The sequence below is a fragment of the Macrobrachium nipponense genome, chromosome 6 (genome assembly GCF_015104395.2).
Source record: "Macrobrachium nipponense isolate FS-2020 chromosome 6, ASM1510439v2, whole genome shotgun sequence".
In the NCBI taxonomy this organism is placed as follows: Eukaryota; Metazoa; Arthropoda; class Malacostraca; order Decapoda; family Palaemonidae; genus Macrobrachium; species Macrobrachium nipponense.
This window is the reverse complement of record NC_061108.1, coordinates 56,911,542-56,937,576: the sequence shown is the minus strand read 5'-3', so window position 1 is coordinate 56,937,576 and position 26,035 is coordinate 56,911,542. Positions and strand designations below refer to the sequence as shown.

At 47.1% G+C, this 26,035-nt stretch overlaps 1 protein-coding gene across 5 annotated transcripts in view; it reads right to left on the bottom strand.

The window, feature by feature from the left end:
- The window catches only part of LOC135216379 (long-chain fatty acid transport protein 4-like), a 447,308-nt gene that overhangs the window by 400,548 nt on the left and 20,725 nt on the right, over window positions 1–26,035 (bottom strand). For all 5 annotated transcript variants that reach the window (XM_064251648.1, XM_064251647.1, XM_064251650.1 and 2 more), the window contains exon 2: window positions 9,239–9,509. The gene's annotated coding sequence lies outside the window, so the exon portion shown is untranslated. The remainder of the gene's footprint in view (window positions 1–9,238; window positions 9,510–26,035) is intronic.

Genomic DNA, 26,035 nt, shown 5'->3' with positions numbered 1-26,035 from the left:
CCACCAACAATGTTGCCGGTTCGGCTGGCAGAAAAAATCTGGCCCAAGTGGGAACGGTTCCTGGCGCTAGCGCCACGGTAACGGGGTGGTGGTATCCTGAACTACTAATAGGTTACTAGCGTTTGCTGCGAGATTTGAAATTTCTGCCAGGTGGAACAGAATATAGCTATATATATACCTGCCAGGTGTCATACATTAAAACTTATACTAATTGTAGTATATTAGTACATTCTTCTAAAATTAAACAAAGTTTCTGAAGGGATATCATCTTTGAAAAGTGCAGTAACTTTGTGAGTGGGTATCACATCTTATAAAAATATGTATACGCACTAACTGCATATTTATGCAAGTACAAAAATAAAAATAATATACTATCTTTAATAAATATTTTATACAGAAAAGCTTTAAAATTAAAAAATTTGCATACTAAATTAAACAAACACTTTTGCAGGGTTTTGCAGTGCTTCTGGAGGGTTCACAAATGTTTGCACTATTGTGAAGAACTTGTGAATGATAATTAGTTAGGTTCTGATGAAAAGTTCGCACTATTGTAAATTCGCGCAAATCGAATCGTGTGAGTTCGGGGTATTACTGTACTTCCAAAGAAACACAAGAGGAAAAGCCAGGGACAAGCCTTGTGCCCACATGAGTTGGCATGGGGTAAAAAACATGCTCAATAAAGCCTTTGCTAGCTCAGCCAGAAGCTAGCCTATTACCCATAGGTGTTCAAGAGTTATCCCCCTTGAGACTGGGAAGAGCACTCTCACTCAAAGACCTATGGGACCTTCTGTGAGAGGCCTTCTGGACTTCCCCTTCTCATCACAAGGGAGGGGAGTGATGATAGAGATGGGGAGGGAGGAAGAAAGGCTTGATGAGGAGGAGAAGGTGGTCAAAGGGCAATGTCTGAGCTTCTTCCGTTCCTAGCTAGAACCTTACTCTCCTCCTTGGAAGGAATCTTCCATGGGAAGAAAGCCATCATAGGAAAATTTAACAATGCTGAGCTACTAGCAGCTGCAAAAAAGTAGGTGTAGCAGTCAATGTAGCAAAGATAGATGTTGATCCTCTACCTCCTGTCATACACACCTCTCATTCAAGAAGGGAATGTACTCGGGGAAGTACGGAGATGTTCAACAGAGAGGAGAAGAAATGGGTTAACACTTGAAGGCTCTCCCCAACTAAAAAGTTCCCAACAGACATCAATTCCCCCTTGCAAGGCAATGCTGATGATTTTGAATGGACAAGTATTAAAATATTGAGAATCCACCCCCAAAATATATCAGTAGTACTTATACATATAGTACATATTCTCAATACAATAAAAAAAAATCCATCCTCCATAACCACCAGTTAACTACGTACATACCTAGCAGCCAAGTTTAATGACCATCTCCAAACTAGTGCTGGACAGGGTGTCCATAAAATCATTACCTGAATAAAGGGATTTTGACGGAGGAAAAATGATATTGTAATGATACAATTAAGTTTGTTCATACTTACCTGGCAGATATATATAATCAAGTACCCACCCACCTCCCCTCAGGAGACAGTGGAAATAAAAATTATGAATAGAAAATGGGAATGATTCCTGATACCCGCCTCCCAGCGGCGGGAATGGGTACTAACCACCTGACTCCCACTGCGTGTGTCGTAAGTGTTTAAATTTCTGTCGGATTCGGAAAAATACAGCTATATATATATCTGCCAGGTAAGTATGAACAAACTTAATTGTATCATTACAATATCATTTTGTTCATGAAACTTACCTGTCAGATATATATATAGCTGAATCCCACCTTTGGTGGTGGGAGTAGACAGAATAGAAGAATTTAGGAAACATATATATGCAGATAATTGATATCTTGATTCCTTACCTGTTAGCATAGCTGACTTCGTGGTTACTGCCGCGTAAGTCTGCTTGTGCTACTAGAGTTGCCAGCGAGGTAGAGACCTATATAGCTGGTGCACTCCAGATGATCTGTCAACAGGGGCGAGACCACGACGTGACTAGACCATATTGACCATACCATGAGGGCTAAGAAGTAAAATAAATATATATATAAAAATATATATCACCACCTGACCCACCTAGCCAAAGTTAAGGTGTGTTAACTAAGGCTTAAGAGTTAAGAAGTCACCGTTGTCGGCGACTCATCTACTAAATTAAGAGCTCTTCCTAACCATTTTCTACAGGATAGGATGAGTGGTACTTCTTGCCCCCAAGATTGTGTCTGCAGACACGTATGGCCCTAGCGAGCAGCAGATCTCATATGCCATCTTCACATCTCGCAGGGAGTGTGAATTGAACACAGAGTTGCTTCGCTAAAACATGGTACTCAGGATGTTGCTGAGTGCCATGCTCTGTTGAAATGCTTCCGAGGCCGCGCCCTCACCTCGTGAGCATTCAAATCAAAAGATTTCAAATCTTTGTGCAAACACAAAGAAGGAGCTTTTTTGAAAGACCTCCTTAACAATAAAGCCAGGGTGTTCTTCGATATGGGCAAGTCTGGTCTTTTCGGAACACTGCAGATTGTCCGTACGACTTCGACTTTCTTGAGTTTTATGTAGATAAAACTTGAGAGACCTGACAGGGCACAGGACTCTCTCTGGCTCCTGCCCACTAACTTGTGCCATCCTTGCTTCCCAAGCTCCTGGCCCAAGGAACAAAACGGGTTTCCATTCTTAGGCCATAACGAAAAGCTTAGAGAGCACACCGCCTTGTGTTCTCTAAAGCCAAAACTTGTGACGATGGCTTAAAATCTCACTAACCCTCTTTGTCGTATCTAGGGTGGTTAGAAAAATGCCTTCCTGATCACATGCAAGAAGTTAACAGGTAGGAGATGTTCGAATGCTTTGACATCAAGAACTTCAGAATTGTCTAAGTTCCATATTGAAAGCTTCGATCTGGACATGCACAGTCAGTCCGTCTGTACTAACGTCAGGTGACCGACCAGTTGACCAGTCAGACGAATCAAGGACAGCAAGGCTGTACCCTGAAGACCATAAGGCACTATTCTTCGCTGAAGGATGAGTGTCTGGACTGCCTGGGCGATTCAAGCTAAGCAAACCTTGGGGGGTGTATCAACGCAACCCAACGTCGTTAGCGAATCAACAACTCCTGAGCCACTCCTGACTCGAGCTTCTGGTGCCAGGAGAAAGGAGCGAGGAGCAAAAGGCGATTCAGTCCCGAAGGACGAATGCCTGACAGTCCAACCTGGTCTCATGTTAAACGATCATCGGGGGTGTATAAACGCAACCGACTTCGTCAACAAGAAACTCAGGGCTACTATATGTCTCCTGATCTCGCACGAGTGTCTGACTCCGAGAAAACAAGTGAGACAAAAAGTAGATGGTGAGCGAGTTTCGAGATTTCACAGAACTCAAAGATCGTGAAGGGCTTTGTTGTTTGACAGAAGCAAATCTCTGAGCCCAAAGGCCGTCAACAACATATTTGCGTATTCTTTAATAGTTGTGACTGCCAGCTTATCCCATTCTTCAAACGGAAAGGGAAGACTGCAATCTTATGCTGTCAACATCTCGATAGTCTGAACGTAGTCAGACTCAGAGCGGAGAGGTTATAGGTACCTTTCGTGTTAAAGGAGACCGACTCTCTCGGAAAAGGTCCTTGGAAGGACGTGACCTCTGTGAATCTAGGATCTTGAAGGCCAACATGGGGCGATTAGCTTCATTGTCGCTCCCTGTGATGATATAAATCATCTTATTACATTTCCTAAGCGATTGAAAAAGGGGAAAAGAGACTAAACATCCATCCCCGTTCAATATCATAGGATGGCGTTTATGTTACCGCTCCGGATCGAGAATAAGGGAGCAGAGAAGAAGAAGCCTCTTCGTCCTCAACCTAGCGAAGAGATGAATGAAAGGACGTCCCTAAAGTCTCCACAACTCTCAACATACTTCTAAAGAAAGATTCCACTCGGAAGTCAGTAGTTGCTGCCTTCGATCGAGACGATTCGAACGGACTTTTGCAATCCTGTAACGAACCTCTAGAGGATCGTTCCATTCTACGCCTGTTGTTATAATAGGCTCTTTCTCGTAAACCCGAACCGGGACCGAGAGAAGATACTTCCTAAGATATGAGAGAGCTGTGGAAGATCAGAGTTGATATGGACCATGGTTCCAAAAACTTGTTTCGAGGACTGGAGGGACGACTGAATTGCTTCCACTTCTTTCAGATTATGATCCAGGACATCTGAAACCCTCTCCAGATGTCCGGCACCTTCTTTCTATCACCTCAAGAGATACTTAACGCACCGAGAGATGTTCAGAATCACTCCTAGATCTTTAATAAAATTTCAGTTTCCCGGTAGGAAAAAACTGTAGAGGTCTGAATTGCAGTCTATTCAGGGAAACAAACTTTTTTAGGAAGGAAATGGTCCCCAGCAAGCTCATCCATTCCCTCACACAGTATGTTTACTTCCCTAATAAGGCTGCGCTTTGCCTAAGCAAGAGAGCATATAATAGTGCAATGTTGTGGTAGACTCGTAGTCCTATACCGTGCGGTAACGAGCACCGAAAGGAGTAAGATATCTCTGTAGAACATTAAGGCCAAACGAATGCAATGTTTATTCATTCATGTAAGAAATCCCCTCAATCTTAGGCTAAAGTCCGTGATTGTAGGGCAGAGATACAGTTCGTCAGTCAATCCCGCAGGAGAGAGAGAGACGTAACTGCCAGCACAGAGATACGGTTAGTCAGTCAATCCCGCAGGAGAGAGAGACGTAACCTACCACGCATGACAGCGAACGAGTTGGTACTGGCTCGTTTGGACTGGAGGAGAGGACAGTGACAGCAGCAGCTTACGATCATCCGTCATCGTCGTCTCTTAACTTTATGCCTGGGTTGCCAGCTACCCTATTCTATGAAGAAAAAAGGTCCGTTATTTTTAGCATAAAGAGACTCTCAAGCTGGTATATTTAAGCGAAACAGAAAACGCTAAATATATAGATGCGTTTGTGTCGTCAGAACACTACCATACCACGGTAAAAGATAAATCGGAAACTCCTGGAAGGCTGCAGGGAGTAACGATTAAATGTCCTTAAAATGGACCATAGACCTCTCGGTTGCCATCCGAAGAGGTAACTACAGCAAGCGTATATGACTTGAACCAACCAGAAATAAAATAATGCAAGGCAAAATATGAAATTATATCACAATAAAGTTTGTTCATACTTACCTGGCAGACATATATATAGCTGAATTCGGAAATACAGCTACATACATATCTGACAGGCAAGTTTCATGAACAAAACTTAGGAGAATCGAAGCAGTCAGCTCAAGCTTCTTATGTTATTGGACATAAGGGTTCATTGACGTAGTCTACAAGTCTATTTCTTGTACGAGTCTGCGAATGACGAATGAGAGCTCTTCCGAATCTTGTCAATAAGAGCTTATTCGCTTACGCAATATCAAGTTAATGAGATGTTTGTCAATGAGAACTAACCCATTTACGGGACAAAGAGATATTTTGTCAATGAGGGGATACCCACTTACTTGACAAAACGATAGTATATTGTCAATGGGGGAAAGTCACTGAATTGACAAAACGTAATCCAGGAAGTCGAGCATTTTATTTTCCGATTCCCGTCTCAAACGAGGAAGGGGCAAGAATCCTTGTTAACGAAGGGACTGGGCTCTTACGTCAGGTAGAACGACGATGTTCAATTCGGCAGCGTAGTCCCGACTAGGAACTAACAAAATCTATCATCTGAAAAGCCCTTTCAGATGGGCTAAAAAGCTGGCAAAATTATCCTGGGAAGAGGAAGAAACTCTCCAACCAGCTTCCTCTCCCGTATCACAACTAATGCCTGCTAAAGCTTAAAATTTATTGGCAGTATGGCAAAGGAAGTCCTGTCTTGCGCTTTCCTGAAGAGCGTACTTTTGATGAGTGCCTTTGCAAGAATCCTACTGAACGTTGCCGAGGACATCAAGCCTTTATAACCCGTAACTGCCTTATCGCAAAGTCTTGACTGCGGTAGTGGCAACTTAAATTTATTGGCAGAATGGCAAAGCTTGCGGTAGAGCAAACGAGAACTTCCCTTGAGCTTTCCTTAACTCCATCCACCTATGCGAAAAGCAATATTAATTGACAGAGACCTCTTGAATTCACGAAACCCGATGTCTTGCTGGGTTTCGAAGAAGAAGTTGTCTGTTCACTTTAAGCTTCCTCCGAAGCACTGCCTACTTCACATTCTTTGCAGGTGAGGTAGAAGGTATCATCGAAGGTAGAGGTAAAAATTCTTTAAGCCCAAATCTGAAACAAGAGCTTGAAGAGTTCAACAGAAACGTTCAGCCAGGCGACACACCTGGCGTGCGCTGGTGCAAACCGGGGGGGGCTCGGGCGTTTCCACTGGAGCGCGGGCTCGGCGTCCACTGGAGCGCGCTCACGGCGTTCCTCTGGCCACTGGCGCCGCACGCTCGGCGTCCACTGGGCAGCGCGCTTGGCGTGCACCCGCGCGCCCCTGGCTTGGGCGTCCGCTCTCAAAAGCTTACTGCTACTATGACTTCTTTTACGTATTTTCTCGGTGGAAAGACGGACACGAGTTCAGGCGACGTTCGCCTTCTTACTTCTCACTGAAACGCATAACGAGAGAGAGAAGAGAGGAGGACGTGAAGCGTCCTCTTCTATAAAGCTTCTATTTAGAGGCGCGAGTCCATCCGAAAGCTCCAACCCCTGCGCGGGGAGGACGCTTCGGAGGACGAGAAGCAATCCTTCAGGATTCGTGCACGTGCACGCACTTAGGCAGTCTGGGGATTTTCATCAGAAACTGCCGAAGGCACGCCAGATCGGTGGGGGTTCCTCGTAACCCTCCTTCGGCTTTCGACATGCTCTCTCCCTGGTTCTGGGAGTCAAGCAGAGGTCCGGCGGCCTAGAGGCGAAACGAGGCCGATCTGACGCAACCTCCACTACACAAGGGGTATCACTGCACTTCTGCACTTCACTTTTACTCTCTAAAGCAAGCACTTTCGATTCTAAGTTACGAATCGAAGGAGTATCAGAGAAAGGGCAATTTCTCTACAGACACTGCTTAGGGCCCGAAGGCAACACTGCCAGGGTTAGGAAGTAACAATTACAGAAGTAGCACTTCACAGCAATGAAGGAGAGCGAGCACCTCTCGTAGACATATACATAGCCCGTAGGCCATACTACAGGGTTATGCAAAATAAAGTCTACAGGAAGGTTAGCAGGTTCACTACCCTGACTTTTGTTACTGATTAATTGCGTACATACGAATCATACGTCTTCCTTACGGAATTAGACATGTTTACTGATTAATTGCGTACATACGAATCATACGTCTTCCTTACGGAAAAGACAAAGTCTCACACTCCTTACATGACAAATCTCAACAAAGAAGCAAGACCCATACCCCTCGTACATACCAAGTGCGAATCTACCGAAGCTTTCGGTAGCCACACCCTATCTTTGCAGACAACCCCGTCTGAAACTAGCCTAACTAGATTCAGATATTTTATGCAAAAATGAATCAAATTCAAATCAATTTAAGATAGCGTATGCCTAGCCACAAATCCAAGTAAATAAACCAAAAGACAATTAGGATACTTAGCGGCAATGAAGTTTCCAAAATCCTAAGACGGAGGTACTGAAAACAGGTGTTTTCAGCACCGGCGACAGAAAAATTATGAATAGAAAATGGGAATGATTCCTGATACCCGCCTCCCAGCGGCGGGAATGGGTACTAACCACCTGACTCCCACTGCGTGTGTCGTAAGTGTTTAAATTTCTGTCGGATTCGGAAAAATACAGCTATATATATATCTGACAGGTAAGTTTCATGAACAAAATCTATTTTTGGGTGAGGAGCCGTGTCGCCCGGTGAAATGTCTCGTTAGCCATTTCTAATATATAAAACTAATGCTAAATATACTAGAGAATAAACCAAAGGGACTGACTGAGGTTACTACCCTCAGGCGAGCACTTTTGTAAAATAAAAATATCGTGTATAAACCAGGGGCGAGTAATACAGCCACGTTTCCTTCAACCCCACAGAAAGATCCACGTCAACAATCCCCAACATATGAGGCGCCGTTATACAGGCCGCCTCCCCAAAACCAACACCCTCCTCCCGAGCGCCATCAACAACATCTTAAGTAAGCACAGCGACGTTGTAGCACGAGATTTTTGTATCTGTGTAAAATTTTAAGTTTGTTTCGCTTTATTGTGATTCTACGATGGCAGCTTCCGTCCCATCTAAGTTGAGTACTCAGAACATGCATTGATTTACTTTTTAGGTGGTAGATCGCCGTTTTTAAGACTTTTAAGCTCGTTTTTCCTGGCGCTTCACGTGGCGTTATCGCGGGCTTCGTCTGCAAGGCGGCCGTTGTTTACTCTTTGGCGATATTTCTACCTAATTTTGTAAATTTATGATCTATATGCGCCTGGTTTTCTTGGGAGTGTCTTCCTTGATAGTATTATTTGTGATATCGAAACCTTATGGCTAGCTTCAAGTTTTATTCGTTCCGTTATTTTTTTTATGCTTTTATATATAAATATATATGTATTTATACGTAAGGAAGATACTCTTTGACTTCCAAGGTTAGGGAGTGCAAAGCAAGTTCAGAAATGAGTATCGACGAGACCCATCGGATGTTAAAAGCATTAAAGACTGGTATAAAAAGTTCACTGAGAATGGAAGTGTTGAAGACCGTAACTTTCTGGATACAACCTTCCCCAACTGCTGGATTAGGAGAGATGGCCCAACAGAATGGCCACCACATTCACCAGACATTACCCCTCTTTGATTTTTTCTTAGAAGCAAGGATAACAGCAGCTCTAGCAATGGTAACTATGGAGATGTTGGAGAATACCAAGAGTGAGATTGAATTTCGGGCAACAAAGGGGGCATGTGTTGAAATTTAGTAGTACGTAATGTAAAAAAAAACTTAAGTCATTGTTGTTGAAATTGAAGAAAACCTTATACCTCTAATTAAGATGGTTTATGTGTAATAAAGATCTGAAATCCAGGAAAGTTCTGAACTTGCTTTATCTTTCAAAAATAAACGCAATATACATTTGTATTATGTTAGTTTGTACTTTGTATATGACAAGCCCTCGATGTATTTGGTTTTTGCCTTTTAATCACAATACCATTAGTGTTCCATGTTTATACATAGCAGTTAAACCAATGACTTAGTTTTACATAATTTGTATAAAAAGTATCTACTTTAAAAAATCTATGATGACATCCAAAAGTTTACTTACCGAATATCTCTTGGAATTGTCTTGTAGATCTGCCAAAGTACAGTTTTGGTGCTTTTACCATTAAGGAGGCAATATAAGATGCCAATAGTAACCAGAGAGTGAATATAGGAGAGCTCCAATAGGAAAGCAAGCACACTACCTATAGCCACTGCTACAGCAATTCGAAACATGGTTCTCCGTCTAAGAACTCTCAACTTTAATCTTAAAATAATGGTTACTAGTTTCGCCACCACTGTAACTGTTATGAATCCAAGTCCATTCACCCAGTTATCTGAAAAGAAAGGGACAAACATGTTATTGTTATAATACAATTAAGTTTGTTCATACTTACCTGGCAGATATATATATAGCTGTATTTTCTGACGTCTGACAGAATTTCAAAACTCGCGGCACACGTAGTGGGCGGCCAGGTGGTAGTACCCATTCCCGCCGCTGGGAGGCGGATATCAGGAACCATTCCCATTTTCTATTCATATTTTATCCATGCCACTGTCTCCTGAGGGGAGGAGGGTGGGTACTCTAATTATATATATCTGCCAGGTAAGTATGAACAAACTTAATTGTATTATAACAATAACATTTTGTTCATGAAACTTACCTGACAGATATATATATAGCTGAATCCCACCTTCGGATGGTGGGAAGAGACAGAATAGGATTTTTAGGAAACTAAATTAAGTAGATGATGTACATCTTGGTTCCTCACCTGTTAGCAAAGTAGACTCTGTGATTACTGTCACTTAAGCCTGCTTCTGCTTTAATCAGAGTTGCCAGCCAGGTGGAGACCTGTAGTGCTGGTGCGCTCTGGATGCTCTGTCAACGGGGACGTAACCACAATGTGAAAAGACCATCGGACCATCCATATGAGGGCTACGGAGCAACTGACCACCACCTGACCAACTAACCAAAAAATCCCTGACAGTTAATCTAAAGAATGGGAGATTTTCACAGAAGATCTCACCATCAACCAAAAACACAACAAATAAAACTAACCTATTCTAAGCTAAGGGATAGGAAGAGAGCTACCTTCAGCCCCCAAAACTGTGTCTGCAGAAATGTATGGCCCCAAAGAACTACAGTTCTCGTAAATCGTTCTCACATCCCGTAGGTAATGTGAGGCGAATACGGAATTGCTCCTCCAAAAGGTGCTATCAAGGATATCCTTGATAGACATATTCCTTTGGAAGGCAAAAGAGGTAGCTACGGCTCTGACTTCGTGAGCTTTCACTCGTAAGAGGCTCAAATCAGTCTTCTGACAAGATGAATGAGCCTCTTTAATGACGTCCCTCAGAAAGAAAGCCACAGCATTCTTCGACAAAGGCAATTCTGGTCTTTTCACCGAGCACCAGAGATTACCTGAGAGACCTCTTACCTCTTTAGTTCTGTGAATATAGAACTTGAGAGCCCTGACAGGGCACAGGACTCTCTCTGGTTCTTGACCCACGAGACTCGACATTCCTTTGATCTCAAAGCTCTTGGGCCAAGGGATAGACGGGTTCTCATTCTTAGCCAAGAAAGTTGGACTCAACGAGCAGACAGCGTTGTCCCCCTTGAAGCCCACTTGGCTACTGAACGCTTGGATTTTGCTAACTCTCTTCGCCGTCGCCAGAGAAGTTAGGAAAAGCGCCTTCTTCGTCAAGTTCCGTAGAGACGCTTCGTGGAGAGGCTCAAACGGACTTGACATTAAATGTTTAAGAACCACGTCGAGGTTCCATGAAGGCGGTCTCGCCCGGGGAATCTTGGTGGTTTCAAATGATCTCAAGAGGTCGTGGAGATTCCTTGTTGTCAGAGAGGTCCAGTCCTCTGGTCGATCGAAAGGTACGGCTGACAACATACTCTTATATCCCTTGATGGTCGGGACTGCCAATTTCTGCACATTTCTTAGGAAAAGTAGAAAATCGGCTATCTGGCTCACAGAGGTCGTGGAAGAGGAAACTCCCTCCTTTCTGCACCATGCCCTGAAGGAGGCCCACTTCGATTGGTAAACAGCTCTTGAAGAGGCTCTTCTAGCACTAGCGATTGCTCTCGCAGCTGTTTTCGAAAACCTCTCGCTCTGGCCAACTTTTCGATAGTCTGAACGCAGTCAGATCCAGAGCGGAGAGGTTTTGGTGATACCTTTCGAAGTGAGGCTGTTTGAGTAGATCTTTCCTCCAGGGCAACGTCCTTGGGAAGTCCACAAGGAATGTCATGACCTCTGTGAACCATTCTCTCGCTGGCCACATCGGGGCGATCAGGGTCAACCTTGTCCCCTCTGAAGCCGCAAACTTCCTCATGAGTTCCCCCCATTGATTTCTTGAATGGAGGGAAGGCATAAAGGTCTAGGTCTGTCCAACTCCAGAGCAATGCATCCACCGCAATTGCTCCTGGATACTTATGACCGGGGAGCAATACAGAGGAAGCCTCTTTCGTCGCTCGACGGCGCAAATGAGGTCGACAAAGGCCGTTCCGCAACTTCCACAGCTCTTGACACCTCTTGGTGTAAGGTCCACTCTGTTGGCAGGATTTGATCTTGTCGACTGAGAAGGTCCGCCCTGACGTTCTGTACACCTGCGACAAATCTCGTCAGGATCTTGATCTGCCTCACATCTGCCCATAGCAGAATCTCCCTTGCCAGGTGAAAAAGAGATCGGGAGTGTGTTCCTCCCTGATTCTTCAGATATGCAAGGGCTGTGGTGTTGTCCGAGTTGACTTGGATGACCTTGCTTGTCACTTTGTCTTTGAAGAACTGCAGCGACAGGAAGATCGCTGCTAGTTCTTTCACATTGATGTGCCAGGCTACCTGTTCCCCTCTCCAGGAGCCTCCACACTTCTTCCCCTCCTAGTGTTGCTCCCCCAACCCGAAAATGGAAAAAAGCGTTGAAAACAACACTAGGTCAGGGCTCAGAAGATTTAGGATAAGCCCTCTCGCAAACTTTCTGAGGGTCGAGCCACCACTCCTCTTAAGTGACCTCTCACTGGATCTGAGATCTTCAAGATCGCATTCAGATCTTCCTTGGCTTTCCATTCTTCCGCTAGGAAAAACTGGAGAGGCCTGAGGTGCAGTCTTCCCAAGGAGACAAACTTTTCCAGCGAGGAAATGGTGCCCAGCAGACTCATCCATTCCCTCGCCGAGCAAGTCTCTTTCCTTGGGAAGGCTGAGACTTTCTCTAAGCCTAGAAGCTGACGTTCCTGGGACGGAAACGCCCGAAAAGCCACTGAATCCATCTGAATCCCCAGATACATGATGGACTGTGTCGGGGTCAGATGTGACTTTTCGGAGTTGACTAAGAGTCCCAGGGACTTTGCTAAGGCTAAAGTTGACTGAAGGTCCTTCAGACATTTTCCCTTCGACGACGCTCTGATCAACCAATCGTCGAGGTATAGGGATATTCTGATCCCTGAAGAATGTAACCACCTCGCTACATTCTTCATTATGACGGTAAAGACCATCGGAGCCAAGCTCAGACCGAAACAAAGGGCTCTGAACTGCCATACTCTGTTTCCTAAGACGAATCTTAGGTATTTCCTTGAAAGAGGGTGGACGGGGACGTGAAAGTACGCGTCCTGCAGGTCTAGGGACACCATCCAGTCGCCAGGTCTCAAGGCTCCTAGAACTGACTGCGGCGTCTCCATCTTGAACTTGATCTTTTCTACAAAAAGATTGAGCCTGCTTACGTCTAGGACTGGGCGCCAACCCGACGACTGCTTCGGTACCAGGAAAATCCTGTTGTAGAAGCCTGGTGACCCCAGGTCCACGACTTGCTCCACCGCTCTTTTTTCGATCATTTGATCTAAAAGATCGAAAAGGATCCGTTTCTTCTCTCCCTGATAAGACGGAGAAAGGTCCCTGGGAGTTGATGTTAGAGGAGGAGGATGCAAAAAGGGGATCTTGTACCCTTGCTCTACGATCTTGAGAGTCCAAGGGTCCGCCCCTCTCTGTCTCCATGCTCCCGCAAAAAACATCAGTCTGGCTCCGACTGGCGTCAGAAGGACATGTTCTTCATTTGGCTGTCTTGGGCTTGAAGGAAGCTCTTCCTCTTGAAAGCCCTCTCCCTCGAGGAGCTGCTCTCGAGGGAGGAGCTCCGCGAAAGGGTTTAACTCTCTTCGGAGGTCTAACAAACGATGATGTAGAAGGAACTGCTGGACGCCTCGAGGACTGTGCTAATAGGTCCTGGGTCGCTTTCTCCTGCAAACTAATTGCTAGATCTTTGACCATCGTCTGGGGGAAGAGATGGTCCGAAAGAGGAGGAAAAGAACATTCCGCTTTCTGAGCGGGTGTAACCGACTTTGCGGTGAAATTACAAAGCAGAGCTCTTTTCTTAAGGAAAGCTGTTCCAAAGTGAGAAACTAGCTCTTCCGAACCATCCCTGACAGCCTTGTCCATGCATGATAACACACTGGACAGCTCCCCCAGACTGAGAAGATTCAGGGCTTCTAGATGTGAGGTCTAGAACTCCAAGCACCAGTCCAAGAAGTTGAAGAACTCCTAACCGTAACGCAGCAGTCCTTTCAAAGTGGTGGTCCGTTTCCGAAGGAGTCCAGGACACCTTGGCAGCTGATAAGAGGGACTCCTCTGGCGTCCACTAAGCTGGAGAAGTCCCCAAGTGCAGACGAAGGAACCTTACACACGACGTCTTCCTTGGTCTCATACCAAACGCCTCCTTTTCCGGAGAGTCTAGAGGGAGGAAGGCGAAAGTCGTCTGTCCCCTGATCCTTCCTTCGAGTCATAAAGTCCTGGAGCTTCTTGAAGGCCCTCTTGGTTGAAAGAGAAGTCTTCATCTCAACAAACTCCGGTGTCTTATATGACTTGGAAGACGAAAGTTGCGAGGGAGGAGACCTAGGAGCTGCCGGCTGAAACTTGTCCCCGAAGGACGAACGTAACAGCCGCACAAGAACCTTATAGTCAGAGACAGACGAAACAGAAGGAGGTTCCTCTTCCACCGAGCTCGCCGGACTACTAAGTTCCCCTTCTTCTCTAAGAGGAACCGGAGATCGTCCATCCGGAGAGGGCGTACGTCCAGCGGGTCTAGCCTTAATCAAAGACCTCCGCTGCTTAGAAGTTGACGCTTCGGGCACGGAATCGTCCTTACGACGATCCTTAACACTCGAAGAAGGCAGAACGTCTTGGCTGCGTCGAGCGTCCTGTGAGACGACGGAGACTGCCTTACTTCTAACTGAAGTGATCTTATGCTTCTTGAAAGCACTACTAAGTCCAGTAGGTACAGAGTCTCTATGAGCTCTAACAAACTCCTTATGAGGAGACACGTCACTCCGAGCGTCTACACGAGCGTCCTGACGAGCGTCCTCAAAAGCGTCCCGCTTCTCGTGAAAAGCGTCCTGCTTAGCATGGAAAGCGTCCTGCTGAGCGTCCTGCTTTGCGTGAAAAGCGTCCTGCTTAAAACGGAAAGCGTCCTGCTGAGCGTCCTGCTTCGCGTAGAAAGCGTCCTGCTTATAGCGAAAAGCGTCCTTCTGATCGCAAGCTTTATCAGGAGAACGAGATCGGCGATGATCCGAAGGAGACGCAATCGGGGAAAGAGACGAACGCGGAGAGGGAGAAGGAGACTGCTTCGTCCTCTTGACGGGCAGCCTGACGTCCTTCCTCCGCTTAGGCTCGACTGCTTGCTGGGCGAGTCCTCTGAGCCATAAGAGCAGATAGCTGGTCCTGAAGGGACAAAAGAGTATTCTTCGTAGGTGACGAACTAGAAGGAGCAGGACTGAACCTGCGAGAAGGCGAGGGGCGAGGGGATGCCTCCTTCCTTCTCACAGGTACAGCTAGCTGCTTCTCCGAAGAGCGATCGTAGCGCGACTGGACGTCCTCACCGGAAGACAACCTACCTCTTTTCTGAGAAGGAAAGGCGTCATAAGCACCCGGAGAAGAACGCAAAGAAACTGGTGAAAAAGGACGTGAAGCGTCCTCACAACGAAAAGTCCTTTTCAGAGGACGCGAGTCACTCCGAGCGCTCCACCCCTTGCGCTGGGAGGACGGCTTCGGCAGGACGAGAAAACAGTCCTTCAGGATACGCGCTCGAGCGCGCTCCTTGGCAGCCTGGGACTTTGCAACAAGGCCTGCCGAAGGGACGCCAGATCGGTGGGGAGCCCCCGTAACCCTCTTGCGGCTTTCGACATACCCTCTCCCTGAGTCCTGGGAGTCCGATAGAGGTCTCGGCCTAGAGGCATTACGGGGCCGATCTGACGCCCCCTCCACAACACTAGGGGCACGATCACAAACTTTCACAGGGCCAGTTTCCAAGGCCAAAACTTTTGATTCAAGAGTGCGCAGAGACTCGAGAATCAGAGAAAGGGCATTACTTTCTCCAGACACAGAAACAGGGCCCGAAGGCAACATCACAGGTTTAGGAGAAACAAATTCTACCAGTGTTAGAGGGGGTGAAATGTTACATTCCTTACCTTTCGTAGAACTGCTCCTGGAGGAAGCCCTCCTGACTCTATCGCGCTCTAATTTACGCCGATAGGTTTCATACATTTTCCATCCATCATCAGTCAAATCCTTGCATTCATTGCACCGATCATCAACCAAACAAACATGCCCCCTGCATTCCATACATACTGAGTAAGGATCAACTGAAGGTTTAAGAAGCCTCACCTTACATTCACTCCTCACACACACTCTGAAACTCCCTGTACTTGATCCTGACATCATGTACACAAAAAAGCCAATCCAAATTCAAAAAACAGTCCACTATCACGTGCCAATCCAACAATCCAGAGTCAATAACCAAAAGTCAATCCAGATACTTAGGAACGAGTAAATAAAAAAATCCTAGACGGAGGTACTGCAAACAGTTGTTTACAGCACCGGCGACAGAAAAAATATGAATAGAAAATGGGAATGGTTCCTGATATCCGCCTCCCATCGGCGGGAATGGGTACTACCACCTGGCCGGCCACTATGTGTGCCGTGAGTTTTGAAATTCTGTCGGACATCAGAAAATACAGCTATATATATATATCTGTCAGGTAAGTTTCATGAACAAATTAAAAGTTTTACAATTACTTATGTAAAAGTTAAAACACTAAAACCTAATTTCACAAAATAATAGCTTGTCTTGTGCAAATAAACAAACATGAGTCCAAATGAAATCTTACACAGTTGATTCATGAGGCAACATTATTATACACCACTGCTATGCAAGAATTGTGCCCCTTGTGATGGCAGTATGTTGGCTCACGTTTACACATGAAAAAGATTCCAACACAGGCAGTCCCCAGTTGTCAGAGGGGCTTATATTCTTGGAGGGGTGCTCCTAGGCAAAAACCACCATTAACAAACACTCAGTGATATGTGGCACCGAGATTCAGTTAATGGCACCTCTGTTAAGTATGTTATGGCGCCATAACTCTGTCATCAGCACCTTATGGCGCCATAACTCTGTCATCAGCACCTTATGGCGCCATAACTCTGTCATCAGCACCTATTATCAGCATCTTATGGCACTGATAACCAAAACTCGGCCCTGTTATGGCGCCATACATCGCCAATTTTATGGAGCTAGAAAAACCAGATCGCCATTAAACGATTCCGCTGACAACTGGGGACTGCCTGTAATAATATTTTTAACTATTAAAGTACCTATGTATAAAAACTTTTATGACAGTAATAGTTCTCAGTTTTGTTATAATTAACCCTTAATGGATGGATAGCCACATATGAGTAGCAATAACAGGTTTTGGGTGGTGGATGGATTTACTCATGTTGAGCATCAATATTATGCACCATCGATTTTGAGGAATAAGTTAGGAAAGAGATTCCGTTACTCACTGATGACAACTTTTGGACTTGCTCAGATCAACGAAGTAGGCACCTCATGAGTCAGTTGTGATCTTGATTTCAAGGAGGCATGTTGTGTTTTTCTTCTTCCCAAGACACGTTTTTTAATTTATTTGCTCATAAATATACCCAGGGGTTGTTGTTGGTTTGAGTTCATATCTTTTATGATAGTAAGTCAGTTATAATTGTAATTTTGAAAAGAAAAGTGCAAAGAAATACTAGAAAAAATGTATTATCGAAAAGTTATTGTATCCTCGATCTCAGTAAATTTACGTAAATATTTTACAACAAACATATCAGAATTTGTTACCGATTTTAGTTCTTACCCGTTTTGATATTGTGTGAGCTGTAATATCACAATTTTTCAAAGTAAATTGTAATGTTCCTGACTATACAAAACTGACCTCCTTTACAACAGGGTATATACTTGCAGCGTAGCAGCTGGATACAGTCATTAAAATCTTGAATAAGTTGGTTAGGTAGTAACTACCACCCGGTAAGTGGGAAGACCCGCCTGCCCTGATGTAAACGCTCCAATTTACTTGCAGCCCATGTTTCACATTGAGGGGTACCATGAGGTGGGCAATTAGTATAAAGGATCTCAGGTTTGTATAGTTAGGAAAAATACAATTTACATACTTTCAATAAATGACAATTTGTCGAAAATTGCATTTTTCCTAACTATACAAACCTGAGGTCCTTTAACAATAGGAAGGTAACTAGCGGCAGCTGGGACGGTCGTAAGCTTCGAACAAGGGGAGAACGGTAGTTAACTGCTTGTCCGACGTGCGCCGCGCCCGCGCGCGCCCGAGAGGTGAAGAATCACTTTTGCTTTAGGCCCATGCAAAAAGTTGCAGAGTGAGGGGTGGCATGAGGTGGGACTATATGTAAAGGACCTCAGGTTTGTATAGTTAGGAAAAATGCAATTTTCGACAAATTGTCATTTGTTCCGATACGTAATACAAACCCTCGGTCCTTTAACAATAGGAAGACTCACTTCTTGTGGGAGGAATCTGAGTCTTTTTTGGTGAACAGACTGGTGTTCGTCAAGCCCATAGAGTTGCGCTCCCTGGTTCTAAGAGCAAGGGAGGGAGGGATCCTCAAACCTCTGTCCGATTGATCGGGGTGGTGCACCGCAAGGATCAATGGTCAGACCTCTGGGCCAAGTACTAAGAGAGAGGCAAGCGTATCTCTTCGTACCAGCAAGCAAGAACTTGTTCCTGTTTGCAAGAGACAATCATAAAATGATGGGTTTGTCTCAATTTGGCATCCACTTCCTCCCCCTTGTTGGAGGAAGTGGTGGATATTTACTCCTATCCCTACTGAAAGGGATAGGATGGTGCTCTATTGAGTAGCTCACCTGCATCTCGTCCTTACCCAGCAGGGTGACGACCGTGTCCCTCTACCCAAACAGGTAGAGGGGAAGAAAAGATGGGAAGAGGAGCCAGTCCACACTCTCATTCCTCATCCATTCTTACGGTCACACCAGGACTCGATGCTGTTCAGCCTGCGAGGGTCTGGGTTAACTCACAACGTGTTGAGCAACCACCACGGTTCCCAAGGAAAAAGCAGATCCAAGGAACTGTGGGCAATATCCTGAAGGTAGAAGGAGGTGCATGCGGTCCGGTTTTGGACCAGGCGCCTGCCTTCATTACCTGCGCCACGGAGAAGTTCTTGCGGAACGCGAGAGAATGATGAAGATGGCGTCCACACTCATCCTGGGTGTCGAGTTTCTTCAGACAGCTCCGTCGCACCTTCACAGGACAAAGCAGCATAGCCTTCGTATCGGAGGCGGTGACGTCATTAGGGAGGGTATTGTGAAGGACTCGAACCAATCGTCAGTTACCGAAGGGTTCTGAGTCTTCGCTACGAAGATCGGTACGAAATCGAGCGTCACAAATCCCCATCCCTTTGTGCTTGACTTCTCAAGAGAAGTCATGCAGTTACCTAAGACGAAAAGAAGGGAATAGTCGTATGACCTATCCTCTTCTCGACTTTGGTTATGTACAGTACTCATACTGACAAGCTATTAAGACGAAGTAATGATTGCTCTGGAACAACCGAACTAAGTCCACAGCATAGTTCGTAACTGACTCGGGCGCTCTGACAGCTGCCGACTGACTGGTTCGGAATCAGTAGAGGCAAGTTGTCCAAGCATCCGGGTAAGTCACGTGACCTTCGCCCCCCTTTAAAGAGTTATGCTGAGAGACCAAACAAATAAAATATTTGTTAGTCACCGATGCCGGACGGCGCGGCGATGATTCTCTTAATGCCTAAGCTCAAAAGGCGAAAGTCAATTGCCTTCAAAAGACCGAGGTCCCTGATGGCAAGAAAATCTCATAGACGTTGAATCTCAGCTTAAGGAGAAACAACACTATGTGACGTTGAAGACGAAGGTAGGCAATGAATGCAACCTATGTCTTCCAGCTGAATCGAGAGAAGGAATCTCAAGATTCTAAACCTGTGCTTACAAATGACTGAAAACGCTAACCGCCATTTCATTGCTGTCCGTTGTACAATGAAAGCGGGGCGTTCTTCAGTAATGAAACACAGGGAAGAGCCGCTTGAAGAACTGCTTCTCATGGGCTGAACGTTTGGAAGTAGAGCTGGCAGGTGTGGGAGTAGGCGATGTCTTTCAATACATCTGCTAATCCGCGGGTGAACAATGAACAATTGTCACACCTCCGAATAACAAGATATTTTGAGGACAAACTCAGATTCCGCAAAAATCATTCGCCATTATCGGGATACGATGCAGCAAGAGACTATTACAGAATTCTGTTACCGTGCGGTAAACAGAAAGATGAGAGTCGAATAGATATCTCTGTTTAAAATTCTCGCAATACCGAAGACGATGAATACTAGCGTTTCTCAGCAGTAGATGGTCATTCATGTATGCGAGAATCCCCGTTAATCAGAGACTTAAGTCCGTGATTGTTGGGCAGAGATACGGTTGTTATTCAATCAAAGCAGGTGAGAAAGACATAAACAACCATCTATCTCAAAGCGGCAGCTGATACTGAAATGCCTCGGGCAATTCAATACGCAGTAGCTGTCGCTGACTCGTCATCCTGAGTTGCCAAGTAATCCTTTCCACGAAGGAATGCGTTCGGCTAGAACCACCGAGCATAAAAAGATATGCTCGAGCAATTATATTTAAGCGAAACGAATTCGGTAAATATAAAAGCTTAAATGGTGTTGTTGTGACAACACCATAAGTATATAAAATTGAAACTGGAAACTCCTGGGAGGTTGCAGGCAACCCGGGTTGCAGTTCAATTAGAATACTTTTCGTCTAAGTCGCAATCCGTAGAATAATCCAGGATATGCGCCTACCCCTGCGGACCATTCAACTGCTTAGCAGATCATGTCGCGAGTTAATATACGTAGTATATTTGTAGGATTCTGAACAACGATCTCCATCCTAAATTCTTTCCTTCAAGAAAAAACAAAAATAGGATTGGAGATCGACCACCTTCGTTCTCTATTAAATGAGAGTGAAGGAGAAATCTTCCTCGAAGGAAAGCTTCAATGGTGAACAGAATAATACTAAGACGATAGTTTCCAGCCAAACTGGATATTCCCGTCCGTTCTTCTCTATTCCAGGTTGGTCGACCTACTGTGAGATAGTCTTCTTTCAGCAGCAGTCTTCTTCCTAATGCTAGAAATTCCAGGAATTCAAGCATAGGCGAGGTTCCCGATTATCGTGTAACATATCGTGGATTCTCGTCTCGCTCACTTTGGACCGTGGTCTCGCCTAAGTGTTTGGAGATCGTAAGAAACTCTAACACTCTGAATGCGCTAGAAATTCCGTAGAATTCTAAGCAGTCTGCGAAACCCCCACCGAATTCGTCAAACGATATCGGCTGGTGGTCCTCTCGATTCCCGTAGAAATCGAGAATGGGGCAGGATCCCTCCTCAACGACCGGGGCTTACGTCAGGTTAGGACCCGCGAAGGTCCCCCTGGTAGCGCAGTCCCCAACGTGGGATCCTACAGAGAAATCTCTGTAGGATCCTTCCCCTTTCCCTCGTAGCCGAAAGGAGAGAGGGAATGGGGGAGGAATTGGATACTCGCTCGCCTTCCCAGTGGAACTAGCAGTTGGAGAAGAGTAGGAGCAGCAGAGCCTTGCGGCGATGGGCCTCTCAGGAGTCTGGGAAAAACGTATCGTCAGGAGAACGTTTTTCCCCCCGAGGAGGGTTTTACGAACTCTCACTGTAGGTAAAGGGTCTGCCGCCACTGTGAACGTCGTCTGGGTGGGGCTGATCGACACCTGACAGGAGAGAGCCGATACCGCCTCTCCCGACTCATTCCAGTCCTCGTCGAGGTCGAAACCTCTCAGGAGGACCGAAGAGTATTTAAATAGCGGTGTCCGAAGACCCGTAGAAACGCCGCTGTCGCAGTAGAGGAGGTGGAAGTACTTGATCGAACCGGCCAGAACTGAGAGAGCCTTCTTGTCCGGAGACGAGAGACTCTCGTTCAAGACAGAATCGGCCAGCTCCGATCGCGGCATACCCACCGTCGGTTTGGGTTCCCTCTCGGGGCCCCAAAACGACTCGAGTAGAGACATGGGCTCTGCTGGTGGGAGCGGCGATCCTTCCCCCCGGTCGTTGTGCTGACGAATCAGTGCAATAACCTGGGTACAAAGTTACTCTGAATCTCGGAAGTTACAGCGTCTTGAGGAGTAAGGACCGTCCAGTCCCTCCAACAAGAGCAGCTCCCAGGACCCTCTCCTTCAGAAGAAGGGACCACAACAGATCCCTGACGGTTGCCTCCAATCACTTGCGCGTAAACGTCCTGGTTGGTTCCTAAGACAACCTGGCACGTGCGGCGTCGTGACGGGATCGTGAGCGGCGCATCTCTCACGATCACTCCTATATACCTCGCTCTTCCTGGCGTATGCCGAGGAAGTTGAAGGTATCGGAGAGACAGAACTGACGCTACCCCCTCTCCCCCTGACGGTCGCCTCCAATCACTTGCGTGTACGTCCTGGTTGGTCCTAAGACCATACGTGGCACGTGCGGCGTCGTGACGGGATCGTGAGCGGCGCACCTCTCACGATCACTCCTAGCTACCTCGCTCTTCCCTCGGTGTAGCCCGAGGAAGTTGAAGGTAGTGGAGAGACAGACCTGACGCTCCCCCCCCCGCTCGCTGGCAGAGGACCAGCGTACGTGGGGGGCTGCAGCCGATCACCAACCCGCGCGTGGGATCGATCTGCAGGCCTGGCCGTGCCCGCTCACCTGTGGCGAGCGGCTCTACTGAGCACGTCGACCCCGGTCCCGTTCGCTCCAAGACGAGCTGCTGCTTGGGTCACCGTCTCCGCCCGGTCCCCTGTGGGGAAGTCGGCGGAATCAAGGTGACCTGCAGAGCTCCGCTTTCGCCGTGAGACCGCTAGGAGAGTCCTCCGGACGTCAAAACGCTGGTACCAGCCGCAGGCTAGGAACGTCGGTTCGAGGGGACCCTGGGGAGAACTGCTCCCAGCCTAACCCGTGCCGGTCGGTAAGAGGACCGGTAGTCCACCGATTTCATGGGGGACGGCTGGTCGCTCGCCGAGGAGCGGCCGATGCCTGGCGAGAGTCACCCTGAGCGGCTCTCGAACAGTCTTCGCTCCGTGCTCGGTCATGACGCTGAGCGAACTCAGGCGTCTTAACTTTGGCTGCACGGTCACCCGAAGGAGATCGTACACTCGGAACTTCTCGCGGACGAGAAACCGAGCCCGGTACTGGCTTAGCAGCAGAGCTGCCAAGACCAGGCGAGGGTTACCAGCGGTAGCCAGCACACCCTTGGTCCCCGTCTTCTTCTTCTTCTCAGAAGGGGAGACGGGTCCCCGTTCCCGAAGGAACAGGAGGACCAGCAGAAGGAACCCCCCCCACGTCACAACGGCCTAATGTGACGAGCCCGCTTCGAAGTTCCCTGAAGGAAGTCCTTCTTAGGGTGGGGGAATAACAAAACCCAATTACCAGCTGGTCGCTGCGAGAGCGGCCGCTGGCCTGGCGAGAGTCACCTGAGCGGTTCTCGCCAGCCTCTGCTCCGTCCGCCGTGGTCTTGGCGCCGAGCGAACTCTGGCGCCGAAACTTTGGCTGCAACGGTCTCCCAGAGGGAGGAGCGTACACTCGGGATCTCCCTCGAACGAACGAGAGACCGAGCGGAACCTGGTCGTAGCGCATCGCCGCTCAGCACCAGGCGAGGAACGTACCAGAGCTAACCGATACTAACTCTGGTCCCCGTCTATCTCTTCCTTACGGAAGGGAGACGGGCCCCGCCCCCGACGAGCAGGGGAGGCCCAGCAGGAAGGACCACACCCCCCCCCGTCCCACCGAGGTGGGACGGCCTTAGAAGTTTCCCGAAGGAGACTTCTTAGGGGGGGGGAGGCAGCCCTTCTTCTTCTTCGGCTTATGGCCTTAGAAGTCGAAGGGGAAGAGGCAGCAACAGACGAAGACGAAGATGACACCTTCCTCTTCTTCGTCAGCTCACGCAGGACAGTCGTCAGGTCCTCCATCCAGGCCGGAGTCGGGCCTATTGCCGAAGCAACACGGCCCGACTGCACCTGTCCGGAAGGACCTGGGACTGGGGAAGACACACCATGGGCAGGACCAGCATGGACAGGCGCAGGAACCAGGAGCGAACAGGAAACAGCAACCCAGCTCAGGAGGCGGCAGGAACAGCGGCAGCGGTAAACACAGAAGGGACAGCCAAGCCAGTAGCGGAAGCACATCAGCGACAGGTACGGCAGGCCCAGCCATCGCCTCGTAGAATCATCGGCAGCCAGCGTGGTACTGGCGGCCGGTTCCAGGGGCGAGCTGCTGGAACAGCGGAAGTCTGGGGGCAGGCAACACGAAGAAAACACAGGCGGCGGCGGCATACCCCTCCTCGGTACGGCGGCGACCGGCCCTAGAAGCGGCAGACGGCGTCACCGACACAGCATGGGGAGTGTAGACCAGCGGGGGGAAGCAGCATAAGCGGCCGTGAAGGTTGTAGTGGAGACCACTCCAAGGTCACCGCCCCAGACCTCGCTAGACTCTGCAGCAGATCGTGGATGCTAGGCACGCCCTGCAGCCGCAGTGGTGTCCAATACCTTTGTTCCCAAGGTCGTCTCCCACACGGCTGTAGCACCTGCCGGTAGCACAGACAGATTAGTAAGAGGGGTTCCCTCACGCACGGGGGGGGGAGACATGCCCCACCCCGAACGGAGGAAGACCCCAAAAAAAACACAAAATACGAGGAAGCTGAGCGGGGGGGCAGGAAAGAAGACGAAGAATCGGATACCAAGGCGAGGTCGCGGGAGAGCTTTCCGACGACTTCCTGGCAGGACCTTCGCTTCCCCTACCCCCACCCGCACAGCAGTGAAAAGTAATATGAATGAAACAGAATACTGCACTTTGCGATTCATTCATTCATAGAACTTAAAGAGGGAAAAATCAATTCCCGTCAAGAGCGGAAACTTGATCCATTATAATAGATGCTATCATAAATATATATGAAAATGAACAATACTGCACTTGCTATTTTCACTTTCACAGCAATAAATCGTAAGGATTAATTCCCGGGTAAGAGCGGAAATTGATCCAAAATTAAATTTGATGCAATTAATAAATGAAAATGAAAAGAAAACTGCATTGCGAATCCACTTTCATTGCATTCTATTCATAGAAATAATAAAGGCTCTTGGCCGAGGCGCAATCAAGCTCACTCGGCAACGAACGAACCACAGGGCAAAAATATAATGAAAAAGAGTACTTACATCTTTCAATTACACTTTCTTTCCGCCCAAAATACTGACTCGGCGCGAGTGCGCCCTGCCCTCGCACCAAGACATAATTCAAGGGTTCATTCATGAAAAGAGTCGAAATCGCCGTCTCTACGGCGATAGCTCCATGTTATTCATAATTAAGTAATGAAAAATGAAAACAGTGTACTTACAGTTTCATTTTTCAAGTCAAACCAAACCATTAGTAGAAAACACAATATAAACAAAGCATCAAGACGATGGAGCGGCAGAGAGCGATGACGAACACGTCCTTCACACCCGCGCCGAAAGCAAAAGTGATTCTTCACCTCTCGGGCGCGCGGGCGCCGCGCACGACGGGACAGCAGTTAACTACCGTTCTCCCCTTGTTCGAAGCTTACGACCGTCCCAGCTGCCGCTAGTTACCTTCCTATTGTTAAAGGACCGAGGGTTTGTATTACGTATCGGAACAATTGTGATTTGTTCCTACACGATATACAAACCCTTGGTTCTTTCCAATAGGAAGACTCACTGGTTGGAGGGAGGAATCTGAGTGAGTGTCGTAACTGACTGGAATTCAGAACACCTGGGCTATTCCTCCTCATCATAAGAGCGAGGAGGAGTTCCCTGCCTCTGACACATTAATCGGAGTCTAAGAACTGCAGGATCAAAAGTCAGATCTCTGGGCCTTTTCGAAATGAGTGAGGAGTCGTAACTCATACGAAAAGCAAAGAATATAAGTATACAGAGTCGAAGGTTAAGGTAAAGAACGAGACATTCATGCCGTATTGCCCACATCTTCCCCATGCTAGAGGAAGGATTCTATGATTCTAACAAGAAAAATAATAAGGAAACTCGCTGTTAAAGCTTACTGCATCAAACGCCTGACCAGCCAGTGTAAATTCAAGTCCTATTCTTAACCAGAAGGATGAGAAGTAGAAGGACAGGGAGGGGGGAGGAGGAAAGATCAGTCACTCTCACATCCATCTCTCTCTAGAACTGCACACCATAGACAAAAGATGCAACTTGTCCTCTTGAAGGAGCCAGGTAAGAAAACACTTGAAGGAGCCGGGAAAGAAAACACAACTTGTTGAGTATCCACCACGTCACAGAAAAGGGAGTTCTAAGGACCTGTGGGCAATTACCCAAAGGAAGAGAGATAGTACGTATAATGGACCCCCTGTGTTCGTGTTCTCTGGATCCACAGACTCACACATTCGCGGATTTCTCTCTGGAATATTTCCCCTCATTATTTACAGAAGATTTGCCTATTAACTGTATTTTTCTATGAAAAATATCCACAAA